General features: G+C 41.8%; 1 protein-coding gene across 2 annotated transcripts in view; it reads left to right on the top strand.

The window, feature by feature from the left end:
- Positions 1–13,912, top strand: part of tsnare1 (T-SNARE Domain Containing 1) — a 107,624-nt gene extending 93,712 nt beyond the window's left edge. Inside the window, exon 12 of one of the 2 annotated variants that reach the window (XM_056762683.1) lies at positions 13,734–13,912. The gene's annotated coding sequence lies outside the window, so the exon portion shown is untranslated. Of the gene's footprint in view, positions 1–5,201; positions 5,988–13,733 lie in introns of those variants that run through there. The other variant, XM_056762682.1, reaches the window with a different exon arrangement.
- The last annotated feature ends 10,616 nt before the right edge of the window (positions 13,913–24,528 follow it).

The following is a 24,528-nucleotide window of genomic DNA, read 5'->3' as shown; positions in this document are numbered from 1 at the left end:
TGGTACATGGGTTGTGTCAGTATAGAGTACCTCAAAGATGACGTTTTTTTGGATGCAAATCCCAGAAGTTCATTTAATTTTAGCACTTCTGGTAACATTGCCCCAAAGTCTACGGATTTCTTGAATGGGTTTTTGGTAAACGTTTGCACATTTTAATCTATAACAAACACACCTGTTATAATCCGCTCCTCATTTTTTCTAAGCATTATCATGTCTTAATAACGATGATTGTTATCAGTTTGTGAACAAGTTGCGACTACATGTTTTGGTGGGGACGTTAGACATCATGGCAGATATAAATCCCACAAATTCAACACGGGCACAAATATCTAAAAACCTGGATGGGGATTCATTCACGGAGGAATTACTCTTGTCTCCAGGAAACACATTTTTAGAAAGTTTTAAAAAGTTGTCATAGGATTGTTGGTGGTGACGTTGATATCGAGCGATCGTAGCGATCTTCCTAAAGTCTCTGCAAAAAATAAGTTTTTCGGTTTATGGAACAGATGCGTGGCTAACTTTCGGATGGCCTACAAAAATATGTTATCTTTGCGGTACTCTAAAAGTTGTCATAAGATCCGGCCCGTCGACCTAAACATTTATATTCCTGTCTGAACTTACTGTACAACAGCAATCCTAAATTATAAACCTTTCAAATGTTTGGCCTTTTCAAAGTCAATAAAACCATGAAAATACACTCATTTAATATGGAAACTGACTAAACAATCAATTGGAGCGACTTGAAGTCTTGAAGTTAGTACTTCGTACCAGTTGTGTGAGCTTGTCTGCTATAGTTGAATTTTATTAACATTTAAGAATACACTAGCTTGGATTACCTCAGACGTAACACACGTAGACTAAAAGTCACATCATTTCTTCATAAGCCTGCAAGTTTCTTTAGAAGCTCTCTCATGTCATTTCCACTCATAGCATGGTGCTCGTATAATAAGTATAGTGGTTTATAGCTGGCATGCACACAGAGACAGACGCTTGGGTGACTGGGGGAGATCCTCCCCGCGGTGGCTGTGAAGCAGCCTTTGATGTGGACGTGGCCAGCGGAGCTAGATGCTTGGCTGGAGAGACAGCCTGGGTGGAGTTTGCCCTGTGATCTGTGTCATTTCAAAGCAGGTGCTCCTTCCTTCTCAACCACTCATCCTTTCATCCCTCTGCCCCATCCTTTTACTCCTTTACCAGCCCTCTCGCTCATCCTCTCTCTCTCTCTCTCTCTCTCTCTCTCTCTCTCTCTCAGTTTTGTCATCTCGCTCAGCCAAGATTCCCACACAGTGGCTCATGAACAACTCTTAAGGGCTTTTTGTTGGCAGACGACATCATAGACAGTCACGTTATCTCGATCTCTCACTTTATATATGCACGTATGTATGTATGTATATGTATTTAAAAAATAATCGTATATATGTATAAATTTTTACGCTATTGTTTTTCTAATATTTGTATTAATTTTTTTAACTCTCTCATTTTTTTTCTAATTCCCACGATCATTAAAAACTAATCTTCTTTTTGGCAGAATGTCATCTGGCATTTTTTTCGTTGATGTTACAGGAATTCATACGAGACATTTAGTCGCATATCTGGCTGTTTTTGAAACAATATTGTGAATTGCAGCATGTGACAGTTACAATTATGAAAACAAATATTTATGTGACATTAAATATTGTAGATTTAAGTGATTCATTTTGTAAATTAAATTGAGCTAAAAACTTGTAGAGACCACTTCGTAAAATGAAAATAAAAGTGGTCCAACGTCAGTCCAGAACAACTTCCTCTTTCTTTTTTTAATGCTACACATATGTTTACCCAAATGGAACCAGCTGAACATTTATAACAGAATGTAGAATAATAATAATAAAATATAAAATGTCATTCTTCTGGACCATTATTTACATCTTGAGAAGTGGTCTATAGTGAAAAATCCTTACCTTCCACACAGACAGACATGTAAATCTCTCTTTATCTGTAGGTTATATTTGCAGTAGTGTTCAAGTATTCAACTACAGGTACAAGTTTATCAAGTGAAATGAGTTCTGTTTCGCATCAAACCACGTGAACTCTTTTGTTCAGGTATTTCAACTTTTTCTAAAGAGAAAAAATGCAAGCAATTTTATTTGGCAGTTCACATTGTTTCTGCATCCCACTTTTTATGTGTAATCCCATTATACTCTCAATTCTTTTTAGTCCCTTTCATTGGCCATGTTTACTAAATCTCTCAGTCCTTGCATCCTTTTTGTTGTTTTGCCTTTGTGTGCAGTTCTGTATGTGTGCACATATGTGGATGAGAAGCGGCCCGGCATGGGTCGGAAGATTATAGCAGGTAAGAAACACATCAAAAGGCTGCCGAGCCCTTTACTTTTATTTCATTGTGCGGCTCTGATTCCCTCCGCGTGTCAGCGTTGCGCTCAGATCAGCCTCAGAGAGACAGACAGACACAGACAGGTCATTTCAGATCAAACTTACTGTTCAGACCCCGGTGACGTGACCGGGAAATCTTAGGCACGGCAGGTGAAATAAGCACGTCTGGAAGAAAAAACTGTGAGAATTGTGGGTAACGTGATGCTTTGAAGGAGTGTAAATTATGGGAATGGTGCAGAGAGTGTAAAAGGAATGAAGTGTTTAGCAGTGGTAGGCAAGAGAACAGGGTGCATGAGGACAGAGGCTGCCGGATCTCTCCAGGTTACGTAAATGCTGATTCATTTGTTTCGGTCAGTTGAGATGTTCACATTTTACTGCACAGATGGAGCATTTCTGCAGATGGGGGTGTCACGTGTTATGGATTTAAGATCATATTATGAGTCAGAACTAATAGGTCAAAGGTTAGCCCACTGTGTTGTCAAGACATGTTATTTCCGTGTATGCCAGTGTGGCATTTGTGTCTATAGCCCTTGTAAAAACGTACATATTCAAAGAGATGCTAACAGCACATACAGTATCCAGAATATAATGTAATGATTATTCTGGGATCTGGGATTGGCTGCTTTATCTTCACTATCTTGTGAAAGGCATGCATTTTAAAAATATTTGTATACAATTTTAATTTCATATTGAAAGAAACAAAAATATTGGCACAATTCTATTTTTCTCCATAATTCTAATTTAGGAAAGATGCTTTATACAAAAACATACTGTAAATAAATGTATGCTAAACTTGTTTTGGTAAATCGTTAACATCTAAAACATGAAAAGGATGTACAGTGCAGATTTATTTTAATTATTTAATAATTTATAAAAATAATTTAAACATATACATATACATATACATGTTTCCTAAATGACATAATGGGAAATATTGTGCCAAAAAATATATAAAATAATGTTTTTAAAATAAATGACCTTTACAAGATAATACAGATAAAGCAGCTAATAAGATCCCAGAATGGAAGGGAATTCCTTTTTAAAAAACATTTCGGGTTAAGACCTCAAGATGCTGTCTGATAAATTGCCAAAAGTACATTTTTGCTAATTTTAGACGAAATGTGGCGACATTTAAAAATGATAAAATATATATAGATCAAATTTATTCAGGATTTTGTTATAACAGCAGTTATACATTTTTAAAGTTGTTATATTCTTCTACAGGTTTTTGCGTGCATCAATGGAATATCATTGTTAAATGTCAATCATCATTTTGTTTTTCAGGGGATGTGACATTCACTATTCATTCTATTCCTCACGGCCCATGATACTAAGCAGCGTCCAATGACAACGAAAAATGCCTTCCTAACTCTCATTTACTAAAAAGTTTCTTGTTTGTGCAGTGAAAAAGGATCATTTCAGATGAAAGTGATGAGCTATGGTCTTTTATGGATTCTCTGGTTTTGTGATTAATGAAGCACTTCTGTTCCAGACTCAGGCCAGCACTTAATTAAAACTTTAACTCTGACTACCAACCATAAATTACCTCCAAACCTCAGGACAATTCCAGAATAAAGAGTAAAACTTGCTTCCAGTCCAGTTTGATGTTTTTGGTGTGGAGATCTGGATCATGGGACCAGTGTTTACTTGTTTGTTCCAATAACTGGATTTGCCAATGTTATGTGAAATGTTTTCTTTTAGTTTACAAAGACATTGTTGAAGCTGACTCGTAAACAAAACTGTGACCCAACTCAACCCATCCAGCGCTGATAACTCAACAGTGTTGCCAGATTGGAAATGTTTAACTATCGTACCAGAAGCTCACAACTATCGCATTTGGAAAAAAATGATCATACACGAGTCAAACAAATCATTTTATATTTTATATTACATTTAACTGGTGTGTGGGAACGCTCGTGAGTGCTAGTGAGATATAGTCATTTCCACGATGATTTGCAGAGAAGTCTTAGCGCATGCTTAAACTGCACGTTCATGTTCTTCTTACAGTCATCACGCCAGATGTAGGAACCACAGCTTGATCATTGCATATTGTAGCCATCAAAATTCTGAAATTATTGGACTTTATGGGATTTTTTTCATTATTGATCGTACAGAGGTCAAAATTATGGTACAAATACCAGATAATTATGGTATGTCTGGCAAACTGTGACTCAATTACTTTTTAAATGATAGAATTATATTATTGCGTTGTTAAAATCTCAATTCATATTGGAAAAAGTTCCAATATGTAGATATATTTTCTATCAAAGCTCCAATGAATGAAATGTAGCGCCATCTAGCGGTGAGGTTGCAAATTCCAACCAGCATCTTTCGAAGCTCTATGGTGGCTGACACAGGATCAAAATGTCATCACGTTTTGCTTCTTTACCGAAGGCGATAACGTATTCACGAAACATGCTATATACATACACGAAACATATATAGCAGTTTGTCTGTTTAGGGCTACTCTAGAAACAACATGCCGAATTCCATGTAAGTAGATTGAAACAGCTCATTCTAAGGTAAAAAATATAACGCTTCAATATACACCTCTGAAGACATAGTTATGTAATTATATTGCATTTCTTTCAATAGATCATCCAAAAAAATACACATTGAATCTTTAAATACATATAGAGGTTAACTAACTGGCTCCTTAATAGTAAATCGTATTTTATTTCACAAAACCTAATGCACAAATTTCTTCCCAAAAATGTGTCTCTCTTGCCAGTTTGTGGTCTCGATTGGGCACAGGTGGGGTGGCATATCTCTCTCCCGTATGATGGTGTAAAAAAGCTTTGTGATTTCTGACCTTTTCTGTGATTGTCTTTCAGAGATCTGTGTTCACCGCTGTGATCTCTTTCCATCTTCCCGTCGAAAAGGGAGTCCACATAAGAGGTGTCCACCTGCACTCTCCTCCTGTCTTCTCTTTCCTCTCTGTACTTCTGTTGGACCGGGTGCTTTATTTGTGTACGCATGTCTGGAAATGTGTGTGCGCGTGTGTGAACGTTGGGTAAAAGAGTCTATTTTTATCAGTGCTTTGTACTGTAATGTGCAATTAATTGCTCTTTACCTTTTCAAAGTGGGCTCCAAATCAAAGAACAAGCTCCAAATAGACTTGATGTTGCTCTGGGCTTTTATGCCAACATTAAAAGCAGTTTCCTTCATTTTGGCTAGTTTGCATATCAGCTCATGTCGATCTTTTGCCACTTATTCACACTGTGCTCAAAATACATGTATTTTTCTAGGGCGCAAATTATCTGTGATGAAACGATGTAACGCTGCCACACTCGTTTCCAGGAAAACTCTTTAAAAGCAGTTTATAATAGCAAACATAAAGGGTTGACTTTTATTTTCAACATTGTGACCTGCTGTATTTGTTTACCAAAAACTGATGTTGAATGCAGCAGGACGCCTAACGTTGTTCCAAAAATCCTGCTATGAAAAATAAGACAATTATTTTTATTTGCATAACCATAAAAGCATAAATATAAACGCTTATTCTAAAAGGTCCTACTTCCTCTTGTATTGATTGTACTGCTCTTATTGTTCTTCTTATAGTTTATGGTTCTTCTAGGCTTATAGTTTATGGCTTTAGTTTTTATTTTAAATTGTTTCTGTGCTGGCTTTGATTAAACAATATGTAAAGATCAATGTCTCCAATTATTTCTCTCACACGTGCCTGATATTTCCATCATAACGGAGACTTCAACTCTGTTGTTTTTTAAACAGAGCTAATGACCATTTCTCTCAACCCTGATCCTAAATCTAACCCCAAGACACTGTTTAATGTTTATTGATGTGTTTGAGTTGCAGGAACGGTTAAACACGATGGAGCAAATGTCATGGGTTTCCACATTGTGAGCACAGTTTAATCCCTATAAAGTAGCTGAAACTAAAACACAAGGAGAGAGAGTTTTGAAGATAGGGTCTGTTATGTCTTTTACATAAAAAATATATTTTGTATCCTAACCCCTTGGTTAAAAAACAAACCCCTACAGAAACCTGTTGAGCTTTGAATAAATTCACAGCAAAACATGATCGGGCCAATTCAAAACTTTAAGTGTGTCATGATCCCTGTCTGTGTTTCCCCGATTGTTGTGGACTTTTAGGTTACTTCCTGTTTGCGTACCATGTTTGTAGTCTTTTGAATGTTTTTTGTAGTTTTTGGTGTTAATTAGTTTCCCCAGGTGTCTCCTTGTGTGTATAAAGTGTATAAATCCCTAGGGTGCTTCACATTATGCCTCCTCGTTTCCTCCACGATTAATTGGCTAAATTTATAAATGGAAGCATACAGGATACATTACATACAAAATAATAAATGAATAAATACTTAAATGCAAGGAAACTGTATTTTGATGTCCGTGACAGTTAAGGACAACAGTGTCGTCAAGGGAGCAACGTCCACTTCCGTTTTGCGTAGTATGTCCCACAGCCATTGAGAGAGAGTTCTGCCACCGGAAGTCAAAAACGCAGGAGCGTCACGTGATTCATGGAGCCTTCAGATAGTTCCAGGAAGTAATGTTTCCTCTTAAAATACTTTATTTCTTCAATTTTTTTATTCATTAAATGGCTTTTATTTTTAAATGAGTTTGACATTGACCTCATTTGGTCTGTTTAGTCGCAGCTCCATGCATTTCTAGTAACTTCCGGGAACAATTGAAAATGTGAAAAACAGCAAACAGTTTTGCTAAGCACTAAAATATATATACTTCTCCAAAGCAAAAACAGTACATACTTTAAGGACATACTATAAGTAGGCGAATTGGGACGCAGAATTTGTCTTAAATACACTGGGATAGCAAGGAAACAAGAAACACCTGTGGACACCAATTAACACAAAAACTACAAACATGGTACGCAAACAGGAAGTCACCTAAAAGTCCAAAATAACAGAGGAACACAGAACAGATCGTGACAAAACGTCCTCACAACTTAGTTTTTTGACATTTTACAAAATTGGATAGGACATATTTAAGCACTTGGCCCTAACCGAAGAGGCACACATGTAGACACACATATTCTCAAACTCTAGGCTCATAACAGATCAGCAGATTCTACTAGAATGGAACCTGACATCAAAATGATAGAAATAATAGCTTTGTACCGGCTCAGTCGTGCAGCCTGTTAATCAACATGAGACAGGAACTTTGTGTCACGCTATTTCATTCAACAAGCCTACTACTTTTCCCCTCAGAGTGATTATCTTCACTGTCAGATGATGACTGTAGAGAGGAGAGAAAGCGAACAGGGAATTTGAATAAGGTATACCCATTCCTTCCTCTGTCAGTTCTGCCTGCTACATCAAGCCTGGCTGCTACAGAATTTTAATGTTTGCTGTATTTCTGGATCTTCATGGATTGCAGTACAAACTGCTTAAGCATATGCATCGATAAATGTGAAGTTTTAGCTCTGCTTCTGGGTTGAAAAGAAGAGGGGAATTACAATCTACTCCTTGACATTTTTACAAAAGGAATAAATTGGAATAAAATAAATACTTTATAATTGAATGTATTGCCAGATTAGTTTAGCTATGTGATAGACATAACACACAGTACATAAGACCAGTGGTTCTCAAAGTTTTTTGTTTGCGAGTAGTGTTTGGTAAGTTACACTGAAAAAGTAATTAATTACTAGTTACTAATTACATATTCAATATTGTAATTAGATTACTGTACAAATGACTCTCTCCAAAAAGTATTTAATTACTTATTACTAATTACTTTCTATATCATATCAACCTTGATTAGAAGTGATTCAAGGAATGACATGAAATGGCTTATTTAATTCATTCAAATAAATGATAAATAACAACATAAATTATTCTTATTAACTGACCAAAGTATTACAAATGTGAGAAGGATGCATTCAATTATACATTTTAAAGTTATAATTTTGATGTCATTTCCACCATTGAATATATACAAATATTAAGTTTAAGTACATCAGAAGTAACTGTAATTAAATTACAGGAACAAATAAGAGTAATCCCTTACTTTACTTTTTCAAGGGGAAAGTAACTAAATTACAGTAACCAATTACCCAACATTGATTGCGAGGATCCCTTTTTGTAGAATGCATTGCTTTGCGTCCCCTTGAATAAAGACTTAAAATCTTAAACTAAGTATTTGAATTAAGCCAAAATCAAATTAATTTAACCCGAGAACATCAATTCTTTTGGTTGGCGGTCTTATTTTTCTGGTGTTTGATTGAATTTTTTTTTAATACATTTCAGTTTTTCATAAAATGCCACAAAATCTGTGCCCCCGGATCCATCTAGGGGCCCCCAGTTTGAGAACCATGTTAGACTATGATTTCTGCACAAGTGGAACACCTGTTTGATGTCATATCATGTTGCAAATGAGGGGATACAGTTATATTTCTGGACACGGTCCACATCATCAGTTTCTTCAGTGATTCATTGTACCATGAACAGAAAACTCAACCCTGTATGAAGTCAAGATGCACCTCTATTCCTAATAGAGGTAGGTCATATCTCAAAAACAGCTCCTAAATGTTTTGACAGATTGTTTAGATCAGGTCGTCTTGTGAAATTTTATAAAAAATGTAATAACCATTTCTAATTTGATCAAATCTAAAGTTTGTGGTAAATGATCCCACCTGTCTGAGAGTGTTTTTAAGTGTGAGATTGGTCGTCACATGAAGTATAAAATGAGTAATTATAGCTTCTGTCTGAACATGTAGTTTATGTCGGGGTTGGCTGGCACAAGTGGAACTTGTAAAATGTGATATTGGATGCATCTGCTTTATACCTTCAAACACACGTTTTCTTTTGCACCTATTTGAGTTATTTTAAAGTTTGGTCCGCTAGAGATTTAACAAACAAAGAAAAAAACATTCTACCACCCACACGACCCCCCTACTGAAACATATGTCCATGTTTGTCTTTGTGTTTAAAGAGACTAATTTCTATAGATAATGTTTATCTAATCCACAAATCCCAGTGGACACGCTTGTAGAAATATAGATGTTAACAGGCTGACTATTTTTTTGTTCGATTTGTCTTTGTTTGGGTGTTAACAGCATTGGCTGTCTGGCAGTAACAGTATATCATCAACTTCTCTTGGCTGTCCCATTTGCAACTGTGTTAGTAGGGATAAATCTCTGAGTTATTGCTCCTTGAGGCAGCATGAATCAGGCTGTCCTCTATAGAGAAAATTAAAGTCTTTCTTATGGCCTGAGCACTGGAAACATATTGTCGTGTTTGTGATCACTATAGATACCAAGTATTGGGGATCAACTCTTTCTAGACACAAAATTGTGCAGCAAGTCACATCAGTAAATAAAGAGAAAACGCATATTAAATAATAAGCTACATATAAGCTTTTCTTTAAATTCTTTAAATCTTCATTTGGGACACTAAATTATTTTAAATGAAATATGAATTAAATTTTTATATCAATCAATTGATTAATTAGCATATTTCAATGGACTTAAAATTCATCATTTGATTGATGCATCTTTAAGAAATTATTAAGATTAAAAAGCTTGTCTGTTGAAAATGTATTTTAAGACCCATAGTCACCCTTAAAATAATAATAATATTATTATTACTAATAAACTTTTTAACTTTGATCAGTGGGCCTCTTTTAGAAATGATTTTGCAGTGTAAGATTGTCTTTTTTGTCTGTTAAAAAAATATTATTATTAATAATACTATTATTATAGACGGTATGCCTTTATAATGCTTTGCTTTAAATGATCTACATTTTAGACCCTTAGTGCTTTTTATTTTTATCAAATGAATATTTTGTTTTTAAATATTAATAAATTAGCATTTGGACTGAAACATCTTTATTTTGATGGACAGACCTTTTACAACTGATTATGCAGTGTGTCTCTTCAAAGCGAATTCTAATAGCCATAGCCATTTCATTAAAGGTTCCCATCATGATAGCAGTCACTTTCGCGCACATGAAAGTAGACAGCGAGGTCAATAACAGAATCGCATTTTCAACTGGTTAGGCAACAGACAAATTTTCTATTGACAGGTACAGGTTGGAATAAAAAGGGAAACGGAGGTGTGTTTGTTATCAGGGATTTCTAAAATGCCTCCGGCTGGCATTGATCGCACAAAAGGACTGTCTGCGTGGAGTCAGCGAGGGTGTTTATGCGTCAGGCGGTGCGCTTTGCCATCGAGGTTTTGACAGGTTGCCTCATATCACTGACTTATAGATAAATGTCTTCCAACACTTCATAAGTTCTCTACGACCGGGCTTCTCACCCACCGCTGCGTTTTAAAGAGCAGCGAAATGTCAGTAATTCCAATCCATGAGCACTGATATATAAACTCCATGTCACGATTGTTTGTCATGGGATTGTTCTGGAACGCATGTTGTAGATTTTGACATTGTAAAATCATGTGCTGGGTTTCATTCCTATAAAAATGAAGGACAAATGTCAATTGTACGCTGAGGTCATGATTGCCTAAAGATATAGGTCACACAAAAATGGAACACAAAAAAAAGATATTTATAGAAATGTTTAAGTGGTTTTGTACCCTTACAATGGAAGTCAATGGGGTCCAATGTTGTGGTGGCACCCGTGTCTTCAAATATTTTCTTTTGTGTTCTGCAGAATAAAGAAAGTCATAAAGGTTTGGAATGACTTGAGGTTGTGTAAATCATGGAAGAAATTTCATTTTGGGGAAAACTATCCCTTTAAGCATGTGGACTTTTTGATCATATTCCTATTGTTGTAAAGGGTTTAAATGACTAAATGTTTACAAAAAAACGCAAGTATAGCATCCGATCAAATGTCACCTTAGCGTGTGCAATGTTAACACAGAAATGCTGGGGAATTTGTTTTTAAAGTGAAATCGCAGCTACCAGTTCAACTCAATGTAGAAATCTTTTACAGGGGCAGCTGATACGTTCACACCTTTCAACTTTGTGTACTTAAAAAGCTGTTCACTGACATCATAGGAAACTTTGATGAGTCTGAGAATAGATCTGTCACTGAAGGGGTGCGTTTATAATCACATCTTGAGTATGTCAGTAGAAAATCAAGTATTGTGCAGTTGGACAGCTAGCAATCGAGACTTCAGAGCGTATCATTATGTTGACATGGGATGACAACTTCCGTGTCGTACTGAAATATCTCTGTCAAAATGAGATGCACTCGGTCAATTTACACCTTTTAATTTCTGCAAAACTTCCTCTGGTTGTCTTTGTACAACTTATGGTTCAATTCTGTGAGACAGGAATGTGTTTCTGCAATATGAGGGTGGCTATAGGAACCAAACAGTAGGAGGTGCTGTGAATTATTTTCTGAACGATGACTGCTAAACAACAGCATTTTTTAGTTATAATGGACCACAGACATACATAGACGTCACATTGGCCTCTTTCCATTCCATTCCATTTTCTACCGCTTATCCGAACTACTTCGGGTCACGGGGAGCCTGCGCCTATCTCAGGAGTCATCGGGCATCAAGGCAGGATACACCCTGGATGGAGTACATTGGCCTCTTATTTGTCCAAATTCCATTTTTGCGGTCTGGTCTCATGTGTGGCGCTTGTGGTTACCAACTTTATCATCGAGGGCCTTTGATAACATTTTTTTGTTTCATGTTCAATAGCATTTTAATATATGGGATTTAAATCGAACAAGACAGAAACATATGATTTTATCAAAGCGGCAATCTTCCGCTCTCTCTCGTGAAACCAACACAGAAGTGATTAAAACTGCAATTCATCGACTGGACTCTAGACGCTGGCTCCAAAACAGAGCAGAATCTCATTGAGCCCCATGTTAAAGTGGCCCACTTTACAGCACAAAACAAACATGTTTACAGCCTGGTACAAAAAATATTTTGGTCTTAATAGGTAATTTTGCCCTTCATGAGAACTGTGAGGGGGGTGAAATGTTTTATAACTCATCCGTTTAGATTATATTAAGCCTTCAAATTCTGAATAATTAAGGGGTTTCCTTATTGAGTGACCGTTGTCCATTTAGCAGTCACATGCACATTTTTTGTGTAGTTTCAGGTAATTTACTTCAAGAGTAAGCTGTAATCCGCTTTAAACGTTTAAATGTCAACCGGCAATACGTCGGGCTTGGCGGGCGTTGTTTATTTCAGCAACCATGCACGTCAGCTCCAACCATGTCCTGCCTCTTTGCCCATTTTCGATTATCTGGGAGTGAACCGCGATGCCAAGATGGCGATGACCGGCTCCACCTACTTTAGGCTTCATTTTTACTCTTCAGAAACGTACGGGTGACGTCGAGGACACTACATCCATATTTTATACAGTTTATGGTTTTTACACATCTGTGTTACATAATAAAGTGTTTGTTCTCAGGTGAAGCTGTTCGAGGCTGGACATTTATTTAAAGGTGCAGTCAGAAAACAGAAGGGCTGGCGTTGCCCAGGCCTCTCATGCATAATGGATCTTTCCGTGCATGTTCTCAGAAAGGAAAGCTGTCAGGCCCGGTCAGACCGTGCTGGAGGAAGATTGCACCCACGTCCCACTAGGCATACGCTTCTGTCTGGCCCGTGCATTAACACGTCTGTTTTGATCTTTGGCCTGGTTTGCAGGATCTTACAAGTTGTCTTACGCTTAAAACACATCTTGGTCTAATAATTGCCTTGTGTATACACTGTACAACTTTGCTGTAGTTTTGCAGCAGGTTTGTCGGTAGCTTGCTGTAGATTTCATTTACAATTTAACTCACCTAGTTCTTATATTTTCTTTCATTAAACAAGACTAAATGTCTTAGCTTACTTTTCTTATTATCTAAATGTATCCTAATTTATGAAGTTTTCAATATTCTACTAGAAAACGAAACAAAAATGCTCAGGAAGAATGTCATTTTTATATTGTAATGCCAGTAATGAGACCATTCTCTTCTTGCTCGTTTTGAATCTCAAAAGTCAAAGTGTTTTACTTTTGATTAAAGTAAAGTTGAACTCAAATTAAAAACAGTACTAATAGGAAAATATTAAGTAGAAATCAAATCTACAGTAAGCGACTGGCAAAACTGCGGCAAAATTACAGCAAAGTTTTAGATAAACATCGCTGCTCTGGCTATTTTACAGCAAAACAACATTTCATATTAATGTGCTTTAAAGAAACAGTTCAACCCATTTTCATGTCATTATAAAACCATCTGTTTTTCTTATAGAAGGCGTGAATGTGGCCCAGGACACACTAACAAAACAGCTTGACCACATTACGCTTTTACAGCCTAGATTTTGCTATGAGGGCAGTTCAGCACCTGTCGACCACTCATCACCTTTTTCTTTGTGTGGACCCTTACTGCAAAATGCTTTCATGTAGTAAACATTCTGTGAGATTAGATGTAGGATGTCAGTCATTTTTCCTTTTTCCCATTCGGCGCAGATTCACGTGTGATGAAACCCGAGAGAAGAATGCGCCGGCCTGGAATTTGCAAACATTACAATGACATTCTGTCAGCGTTCGGCACGTGAGAGATGGCATGAAGACTGGGCTGTCACCCACCGTATGCAGTCAAGCGCTTATTCATGAAATGTAATTATTCTCTTACAATAGCTCTGCGTACTTCTGAGGCTGCGTCATATTGCTGGACTTCTTTGCCGACTGGCAGCCTTTGTTTTAAATCAGCTCAACCGTTCTGTTCAGTATCCGTGTATGTGATTGCAAAGACCTTTTCACATGTGAGAGTTGTTATGGAAATAGTAAGAGAATGAAGAGGTATCTTAAAGGGATAGTTTACCTACAATAAACATTTCATGTTCAAAACTTGTATGTGACCCTTTCTTCTGTGGAGCACAAGAGAAGATATTTTGAGAAATGTCTCATAGTTTTGTGGCCCTGTAACGGAAGTCAATGGGGTCCAGTGTTGTTTGGTTACCAACATTCTTCAGAATATCTTCTGTAGAAGAAAAAAGTCATTCTGATTTGGAATCTAATGAGGGCGAGTAAACGATGAAAGAGGTTTCATTTTTAGGTGAACTATGCCTTTAAGCTTTTGGCTAGGTTACTGTGAACTCCCAGTTCACTTTTTTTAAGTATCTAAAATTCAAAAGAAACAGACAGCAGACCCATGTTTGGTTTAAAATTTGATAAATTCCAACTGAAATGACAATATTTTAGCCAAGCATTGGTTAAATCAATGAAAATAATATGGTCAACCGATGTGCCACTGGTGTTCCTATGGATCCCAAACATGCATCAGACTGATTATTGGTGTTCTAGTGTATATTAAAGGAATAGTTCTGTAATTTTGACCATCAACCGTTTGGAGTCCATTGAAGTCCACTATGTGGAGAAAAAAACTTTTATGTTTTCATCAAAAACCTTAATTTCTTTTCAACTAAAGAAACAAATAAATACAAATCTTGGATGTCATAGGTGTGAGTAAATTATCGTGAAAGTTTATTTTGAAAGTTAACTATTCCTTTAACTTATTATTGATTTACAAATAGCACAAAAAAGGTCACATGAATCAGAGCATCTACCAGACTGTCAATGACAATAACTCAGAGAGATAACATAACCAGAATATTTACACAATGAACCACATCTCTCTTTTTTTTCGACTGACTATGAATTCCGTGGTGATGAATGTACAATAGGGCAAATTATTAAACGAAAGTTACACAAGAGACGCATGCATTTTGCACTTCAAGGGGGTGCAATCATTCAGACCCAGGCAATTTCTCTCCAAACATTTTATCTGTAATTGCACTAGGATGTTTTCACCCAAAAGATTGTTGTTTTGCAAGATTCAATGCTTCTGTTTTGTGTGTTTTTGGGATTAAGGATATCTTGCAGTTGAAGATGAGCTTTTCAGTCTTTCTTTGCTTTTTCTGCTATGATAACCGAATTGAGTGATGAACTCGCGAGCGTACAGTGAGGCGTTGTGTTCATTATTGGATGCGTAACAAGGCAACCTGAATTGGGGAGATCTCTGAAAACATCCTTCTCTGTAAAAGGCAGAGAAATAAAAGCTTTTCACAGCATGTGGCTTTGAAAGATGATCAAAGAACCTAAGCTAAACTCGAGGCTGGAGATATGGAACCAAACATCAATTTGTGTCTGATAATGTCCAATTTTCAAGAGGTCAGGGTAGTTGGCCCTTTTAAGCTTCAGAACCGAGACTAATGAAGACGGTCGTGGTATTCACAAACATATCACAAAACATGATGTTTAGTTACCGTGATCCTTGGCCCTTGTCATGCAATAAAAAATCAAAAGAATCTGCTTATTAGAGTTAATTTATTATACACATACAGTATAACCAGTCAGTTCCTAATCAGTGCACTCTTTTCTCTTTGATCATCTTTTGTTTTCTTTTCAGACAGCCAACCGTCTATTGGATCGTACTGTGCATATGAAAAACGTCTTGGTTACGTATGTAACCTCAGTTCCCTGATGGAGGGAACGAGACGTTGTGTCGAGAACGACAGATGGGGGTTCGCCCTTGAGAACCAATCAACTCTGACTACTATAGAAAAGGCCAATGAAATTTGGCGAATGCAATTTGCATGCCGGGCTCCGCCCCCGGAAATCCGGTATAAAAGGAGGCCGGCGTGCAGCATTCACTTACCTTTGTTCTGAAGAGCCTGAGACCTCTCAAACTGCAGCAGAATACGATACGTGTTCGTGGCATAAGGGACACAACGTCTCGTTCCCTCCATCAGGGAACTGAGGTTACATACGTAACCAAGACGTTCCCTTTCTGTCGGTCTCTCGACGTTGTGTCGAGAACGACAGATGGGGTTGCCTATGGAAAACGCCACAACGCTGTATCGCGTCACAATCTCTAGCGAAGCGACGGTAACAAGCCTGGGCGTGTCATCTCGAAGCTTTCGTGAGACTGTAACCTTCCAGTGTGGTGGTCGGGGGGTTCCAGAGCTTTCTTGGAGAAAGATGGGTACAGCCCTGACCGGTAACTTTCACGGACGGGGCCTTAGCTCTCTATAGGCGAGAGGCCGTCCAGATCAGTTTACACCGGGTAAGCGCGACTCTTAATCAGAGAAGCGCTACAGAGGCCACCTCCTACCCGTGGGGAGGAATATGGTGGATATAGGTATGGTCTCGTCCTTGGAGGAGAACGCATGGAACGTGCGGACTGAGTAGTTAACCGCGAGGTGGAGGCCCACCTGGGGAAGCTCATGGGTTACCAGGAGTGGGAACCATTCTCATGAGGATACATCAGACGGAACAGCCCACGGAGGGGGTGTTACAGACGTCCGGTAGCACTAGGTCCGGTTAGAGCTATCTGTGATAGCTCACATGGTATCCCGGCCTAAGGGGGAAGGCTGCTCTGCCCAGCCAGCCCCCAGGGGGTGCTTGTTTGGTGATGGATGGAATGCCTATTCTTAACCAGTGTCTGGGTAAGAAGGGAGGCTGGTGAGGTACCAGTTTCTTAGCGATGTGTTCGGGTAAGAAGAAAAGGTAAATAGCACACTGACCCAACCTGTTAGAGGGTGGAAAGGTGCTTTCGCAGGCATACGCCCCCCCGGATGCCAGTCCTACATGTCGCCACGCAGGACGTGGGCTGACACCGGGTTTACGCGAAGGTTGTTAACCCTTGCGAAGGTGTTTGGGCATAGCCCAACCCGCAGCTCTACAGATGTCTGCTAGAGAGGCGCTTCTGCCAGTGTCCAGGAGGTGGCTAAACTCCGTGTGGAGTGAGCCCTCACTGCCAATGGGCATGGGAGATTCTGAGATCGGAATGCCGTCGTAACGGCGTCCACGACCCAGTGCGCCAGCCTCTGTTTGGAGACAGCCTTCCCCTTCTGCTGTCCTCCAACAGACACGGAGCTGGTCAGAGCTTCAGAGCTCTGCGTGCGGTCCAGTACGTACTGGACACAACACTAATCGGGTTGGGTCTTCCTCCCCTATGGGGAGCGCCTGCAAGTTCACCACTTGGCCCCGGAGGGAGTAATGGGAACTTCTTGGGCACGCATCCGGGCCTGGGTCTCAAGATAACGTGAGAGTTTCCAGGGCCGAGTTTAAGGCAATCCAGGGACACGGAGGATGCTCGGTGGTCCCCTACCCTCTTGAAGGAAGAGAGCGCCGTCAGGAGGGCCGTCTTACTCTATGAGGAAGATCGGAACCTCCGAGGGGCTCTTTGGGGGGCCCTGAGGCTCCCCAGGACCACTTAGGGTCCCAAGAGGGTATGGAGCGGAGATGAGGCGGATTCCGCCCTCTCGCTGCTTAGGAACCTGGTGACCAGGTCGTGTTGCCCTAGAAACTTTCCACCGACTGAGTCGTGATGAGTGGCAATAGCGACTACATACACTTTCAGTGTGGAAGGGAGATGTTAGTCTCCAGTCTCGTGAGGAGGGGAACACAATCCTGATCAAGCACCTCAGTGGGTCTTTCTCGTTGAGAAAGACACCAGGACGAGAAGAGGCACCGTCTAGAGGCGTGTAACCGCCTAGTAGATGGGGCCCTAGCCTGGGTGATGGTCTCAGCCGTATAGGGGGAGTAGCCATCTTAGGATCTTCTCGTCCCGTCTAGAGACCAGACATGGGTGTTCCAGAGGTCTGATCTGGGATGCCAGAACGTGTCCTTCCCCTGAGAGAGCAGGTCCTCTGTCAGGGGAATGGTTCAGGGGGAGTCGCTGTCCAGAGCATCGGCTCTGAGGCCAAGTGCGGTTAGACCGGTGTGGTGTAACCAATAACACTTGGTACTCCTGCTCCCTGACCTTGCACAGAGTCTGTACAAGAAGGCTCCTGGGGGGGGGGAGGTGTGCTTCCGCCCATCCCGCGGCCAGCTGTGCGCAAGGATATCCGTGCCGAGGGCAGGGACTATCAAGCGGGCAAATGGTGGTGTTACGGGAGGTGAACAGGTTTTACCTGGGCCTACCCGAACAGCCTCCAAATGAGCTGGACTGCACGGGGGTGGAGTCGCCACTCTCCACGAGGCATAAACTGGCGAGAAAGCACGTCGGCTGTCTAGTTCAGTTTGCCCGGGGTGTGTGGCCTGCAGGGAACGAGTCACCTGTTGACTCCACCGGAGGAGGCGTCGAGCAAGTTGTGTTTAGCTGCTGTGTGCGAACGCCACCCTGACGATCTGTATTCGCTACAGCTATAGTGCTGTCCTCGGAACAGCACGTGCATGTCTCGCACGAGAGGCCGTAGCCTGCTCAGTGCAAGTAGCATAGCCCACAACTCTTGGCAATTGATATGCCAGCGCAGGCGGGGGTTCGTCCAACACCCCACCTGCGTGCCCGTTGCACACTACACCGCACCCCTGCAGGGAGACTTCAGTCGTCACCACGACCTGCCTCATAACCTGCTCAAAGGGACCTGAGTCCGTCAAAAAAGTCATAAAGACTAGGGGTTATGGTGCGTCGGCAGCAGGGCGGCATCACCATGCGCCTGCTGCCGGTGTGCCACGCTCTCCTCGGAACTCGACTCTGAAACCAGTGTTGGAGCGGTGTCATGTGCATCAACTCGAGGGGTATTAACCCGCGAGGACGCCATGTGTCCCAGGAGCCTCTGAATTGTTTCAGGGGGACCGCTGTCTGCCTAAAATGTTCATTTCAGACAGTTCAACACTGGTTGGGCACAACTGCGGACAGGTGTGCCGACATGGTGACAGAGCTGAGTTCCATACCGAGAAAGAGGATGCTCTGCACTGGGGAGAGCTTGCCCCTCTCTTGGTTGACCTGGAGTCCCAATCGACCTAGGTGCCGGAGCACCAGGTCCCTTTGTGTACATAACAGATCTCGCGAGTGTGCCAAGATAGGCCAGTCGCTGAGATAGTTTAGTACCCGCTCGCCTTCCTCCTCTCAGGGAGAAAGGGCGGTCAGGGACAGACCGAAAGGGAGGACTCTGTACTGATATGCCCGCCTCTCGCACGCGAACCGTGGGAACGGCCGGTGTCGAGGAGGATCGAGACATGAAAGTAAGCGTCCTTCAGGTCGATTGCCACGAACCAATCCTGACACCTCATAGATGTCAGGACGCGCCTCTGTGTGAGCACCCTGAATGGCAGCTTGTGAAGGTGCTCTGTTCAGGGTACGCAGCCTTTGGGGGCAACCCGCCGTCTTTCTTGGGAACGATGAAGTGCGGGTGGTGACCCACTGAACATCTTGGTTTTGAGGGACGAACTCGATGCCTGTTTTGCCAGAAGGGTGGTGACCTCTACCCGAAGTACGGAGGCGTCCCTGCCTCTGACAGAGGGAGAGATGATGCCCCGAAACTTGGGTGAGTCTCTGGCGAACTGGATCGAGTAACCAAGACGGACCGCCCTCATTAGCCAGCGAGACAGTGTGGGCAGCTCTCGAGCTCCCAGGGACTGTGACAGGGTGACCAAGGGGACGGTCTGCTTCATCATTCCCACGGGGGGTGGTTCGTAGGCTGGCGGAGCTAACCATGTCGCGGGGAGTCCCCGGAGGGAAGGTTTTTGCTCCACCTGCTTACCTGCCTGGCGGGACAACGGCACGCACTGTCGGTTTGAGAGTGGTGACGGCTGTCGTATGTGTACGACCTCACGCCTCGCCAGGGTGTGAGGTCGGTTCGCCGAGCACAGTCCAGTGGAGTGTGCGATCGGCTGCAAGTAAACCCGGGGAGAACAGAAAACTCAGTGAGTAAGTGGGCGCCAAGCCCTAACAAGGGCCCGGCTTTGGTGACGAGGCAGGAGTCGTCCCGTACCGACCGATCAGAGCCGTGGCTGTGAAGGTTCGGGCCCGATGTTGTTCTCCCTGGGGTCTTCCCGTCAGTGTCCCTTCTCGCGAGGAGGTTGCTGACGGGGTGGAGGTTTCCCCCTCGACCTCTGCTTCCGGGGTGCCGCCTGTGGGGGCACAGGAACCGGAGCCGATGTCGAAAGGGTCCTGGGTTGCAGGGAAGCAGACGTCACGTGAGATCTCGGAGGCCTGTAGGCGGCCGAGTCGCGGCGTGAAAAAAATGTGGTTAATTGCCACTGTCTGCTTCGCCGTCAAAAAACTGCTGAGCGCAGTCCTCGACGGTGTTACCAACAACCCACCCTGCGAGATGAGTGCATCAAGAAAGCGGACTTCCTTGCTGTCACTCTTCTGCACAAGGTATAGCCGGGGGTGTCTCTCCTGGACCACTACCGTGGACATCGTCCGACCCAGGGCCCGTGCCGCCGCCTTAGTCGCCCGTAGAGCGCTGTCAGCGGTGGCACGGAGATCCTGCATTCTACCCGGGTCGGCCTTACCCTCGTGGAGCCCTCTCAACGCCCTGGCCTGGCGGACCTGCAGGATGGCCAAGGCATAGAGAGAGGAGGCAGCCTGGCCCGCACCATCGCAAGCTTTCGACACCAGTGATGCCGAAGTCTTACGTGCTTTGGACGGTAGGAGTGGTCGATCCCCCCCCAGGTGGTAGCCGTCCGCGGCACAGGTGCACCGCAGGCGGACGTTCCACCCGGGGGATCTCGACGCAGTCCTTGGCTGCCTCACCATCGAGGGAAGTAAGGGAGCCGGAGCTGGTTTCACTGGAACGGTCCGTGAGTGGAGCGTTCCAAGTTTTACACAGCTCCTCATGCACCTCCGGGAAAAACATGGCACCCGGGGTGGGCGCGGTTTGCACCGCGCACCGACCTCGGGAACCACTTATCCCCGGGTTAGCACGGATGACATCACTTCTGCTTCCTCCTGAACTCGACCGCTGGGGGTGGAGTTTGGATTCGGCAGAGTCGGATGCCAGTCTCCCTCCGATGCTGCGAGCGACATCTCATCTACGTCACACATCGTTTCCGAGTGTGTGCGTGAGGATCCGGACGGTATGCCACCGCCGGTTGGGGAACGTTCAGAAGAGCGAATCGGGGTGCGATCGGCCCGTGAGCACTTGGCTGGCGGGTTTACGTTCGCAGAGTTCCCCGTATCACTAACGCTGCTAACGTGGGTGGTCATCAGGGCCGTAGCCACAGATGTCACAGCCCGGGTAGCAGACGAAATGGTGGCTGGTTCCCGTAGGAAGACAGCCACCCGTGACCGCAACTTCTGAATGACAATCTGCCCGCAGTGCAGGCAGATGTGTCAACGAACGCTGCTTCAGTGTGCTGGACGCCCAGACACCTAATGCAGCGATCGTGTCCATCCCCCTCCTCGATGAGGGTGCCGCACCCAAGAGAACAGCGGGACATGCCGCGCTGGAGAATGCTCAGTCAGTCCTGAAAAGGACTTTTAGAAAAAATCTCTAACACCTCCGGAACCGCCGAGACGCCCAGGGGAAGGTCGCTGCAGGAAGGGACGATCCGCTGTAACACGTCGTAGCACCAGCGTGTAGTTGTAGAGGATTGAATCCTGAGTTGTACTCATGAGCGATGGCTCTGAAGAACAAAAGGTAAGTGAATGCTGCACGCCGGCCTCCTTTTATACCGGATTTCCGGGGGCGGAGCCCGGCATGCAAATTGCATTCGCCAAATTTCATTGGCCTTTTCTATAGTAGTCAGAGTTGATTGGTTCTCAAGGGCGAACCCCCATCTGTCGTTCTCGACACAACGTCGAGAGACCGACAGAAAGGGAACTACAGATTTGTGGCCACACCCACATAAGGATGAATTAAAACCAAACACTTCTGCTCAGCATGTACACATTGATGCACTCATTATTTTTCAGATTAATATATAACACAGGTGGATGGGTGATACACATCTGCAGTCCGGGTTAGAAATGGCTTTTGATCATTGATGGTTATACCGCGTTCTTGTCATTCACTGCACCTCGTGGCCATTAGCTGATGGTAGTCTCAGACTGACCACTCAATTACGAGCTCTTTCTCTTGTGATGAGGAGCGGGGCGCGTTCACTCCTGCACACGGCCCTCATCGGAGCAGGCTATTACCCGGCTTAATTACAAGACAGCCAGGCATAAGTCAACAGCCACTGGGAATAACCCAGTCTGTCCGGCGATATACAGTGACCCTCACGCCGCTGAAAAATACTGCCGTCTATTTTAATAGAGCTTTACATCGATTCGGCCAAGCACGCATGCGGGCGAGATGAAGAATAATACCATAAACCATTAACATAAGATAAAATGGAATCATTTTGTTGAATACCCACAATCCTCTTTGCATGGAACATTTACTTCGCCAGCCCTGGTGAAAACAGGTAATAAATGTTCATGTAAAAAAACTATTAAACATATATTAAATATAAAACAATCCTTAGTAGAGTTTAAAGTCTTTGGCCATTAGTGGAAATGCATTATTCAGTCATTCATTATAAATGATGTTGTCAGCATAACAATTTGAGTGAAAGGTGAATTCAAATATTGATCTAAATTTCTTCTTTTCCTAAAAATAATTTTGTGTTTTTAAAAAAATAACCTTTTTCTTTGGTGGTGAAAAAATCTTTATTCTTATTTATCGTCTGTCTCTTTTATTCCCATTTACATTCGATTTTGAATCCCAGACTCTCAATGTCGCTGCATATTGAGTAAATAAAACACTTGACAACTAATGAAGGTATGTCATTACAAGCTAACATCACTGAAGTTAATTGAAATATTTTCTAACGCATGTGAAATGTAATGCGCAAGAAATCAGTTTATCTTTTCGTAACACAAGGGAAATTAATTCTCGTAGACCAACTCACGTCTTAATTAAACCGTATAATTAAGTCATTTAGAAGTTTTAAACGCCATTGTTTAAAAATATGTTTTGAAATATTATCATGAAACTGCGGAGCCTTGTATAACAAGAGCATAATGCATTAGAGCACCCTGGCTTTGACTATCAGTTTGTTTTTATCTTAACCTCAACTGCCTTTCTATCGTATCTAAAGAGCAAAATGACTGGAGATGATTCATCAGTGAATATCTGGTGGGACAATGTGATTTCAGGCTACAGCTCAATGACAGCAAATAAATGAAATATGTTCATGAAATACAAATATTTATATATTTTTTCAAATTCTAATAATGCACATTCATTTTCATGGGCATTTACAGTAAATCCATTATGTAAATATGCCAGATTAAACCATACAGGCTAGTCCATACGTAGAAACTTAAAATGAAGAAATAACTAAACATGACATACAGTATATATAAAGAAAGTTGCGCGTCCGTGCATGTTCCCACAACTGTAGTAATATCAGTCATTTTTTACCTTTTTGTGGAAAACGACTTATAAAAAACTAAATGATGTTTAAACATTAACAATACCGAAAGGTTTGGGTGTCAGGTTTAGGGGATATAATCTGCAGTTTGTACAGTATAAAAATAATTATTTCCATGAAAAGTCACCATAAAACATGGAAACGGTGTGTGTGTGTGTTTGTGTGTGTGTGTGCATTCGCTCTAAATGAGTGAAGTTGTTTCATTTAGATGAGTTACATTACAAAATCCAAAACAGCTGCTCCAACGCATCTGACCAATTTATTATTCGTGTGTTATTCAATTAAAACACAAAGACACTGTCTTTGCATTCTCATCATAACAAATTACCTCCAAACAAATAATTAGTGCTGGGAATAAATGTCTTGTCATACTTCATTATGACACAACATGCCAGGAATGAGTTCTGAAATACCAAGAGTTCGGCTCAGTTTGTGCGCCCCGAGATTGTGTGTCCATGGACATGCCAAGCTTCATACTTTTTCTGAGTAACTCGTGAATCGAAATTTCTCATATCACCTGCTGTTCTTACCCTGTTCTTGCACACTTTAAAGCAAGGGGCGATGGAAAATCAGTTCTGTCAAAGAAAGATGCTATTAAGTGCATATTTTTCTTGTAAAGACAGAGCACTTTGGTCTCTTAACTATACTTAAGATCAAACTTCACTGCAACTTCAGAATGAAAATCAAGCGACATTCTTTTGGCCCGGCCTATTTGAAAGACTCAAACCAATATAATGAATTATATTAATAACTATTTTTAGACCTTTAGACAAAAAAGTCTGTTTCACATTCTGAACCAAACTATAGACATCCACGCAGAGCAGGGATGACTTCTGAACGTCTTTGTCTTTATGAAACCTCATTGGAGTCATCATGAGGAGGCATTTCATATTCTTATTAAGCAGAACACCATAACATCATTTGTCATAAATACTCCTACAGGGCACAGGGTGATGGTTTTTGCGAAACCTCTCTATTATGAATGAGCAGCGTGATTTCTCCCTTCTTTAATTACATTGCAACATAGACCTTATTTCCAAACTAGAGGACAGAGTTAATAAAACCGCCTGTTATGGAACCGCAATAATTAACAGCTTTTTAAATGTGA

Source organism: Triplophysa dalaica, chromosome 12, assembly GCF_015846415.1.
Source record: "Triplophysa dalaica isolate WHDGS20190420 chromosome 12, ASM1584641v1, whole genome shotgun sequence".
Taxonomy (NCBI): Eukaryota; Metazoa; Chordata; class Actinopteri; order Cypriniformes; family Nemacheilidae; genus Triplophysa; species Triplophysa dalaica.
The sequence above is the reverse complement of the archived record's forward strand: the minus strand, read 5'-3'. Positions and strand labels throughout refer to the sequence as shown.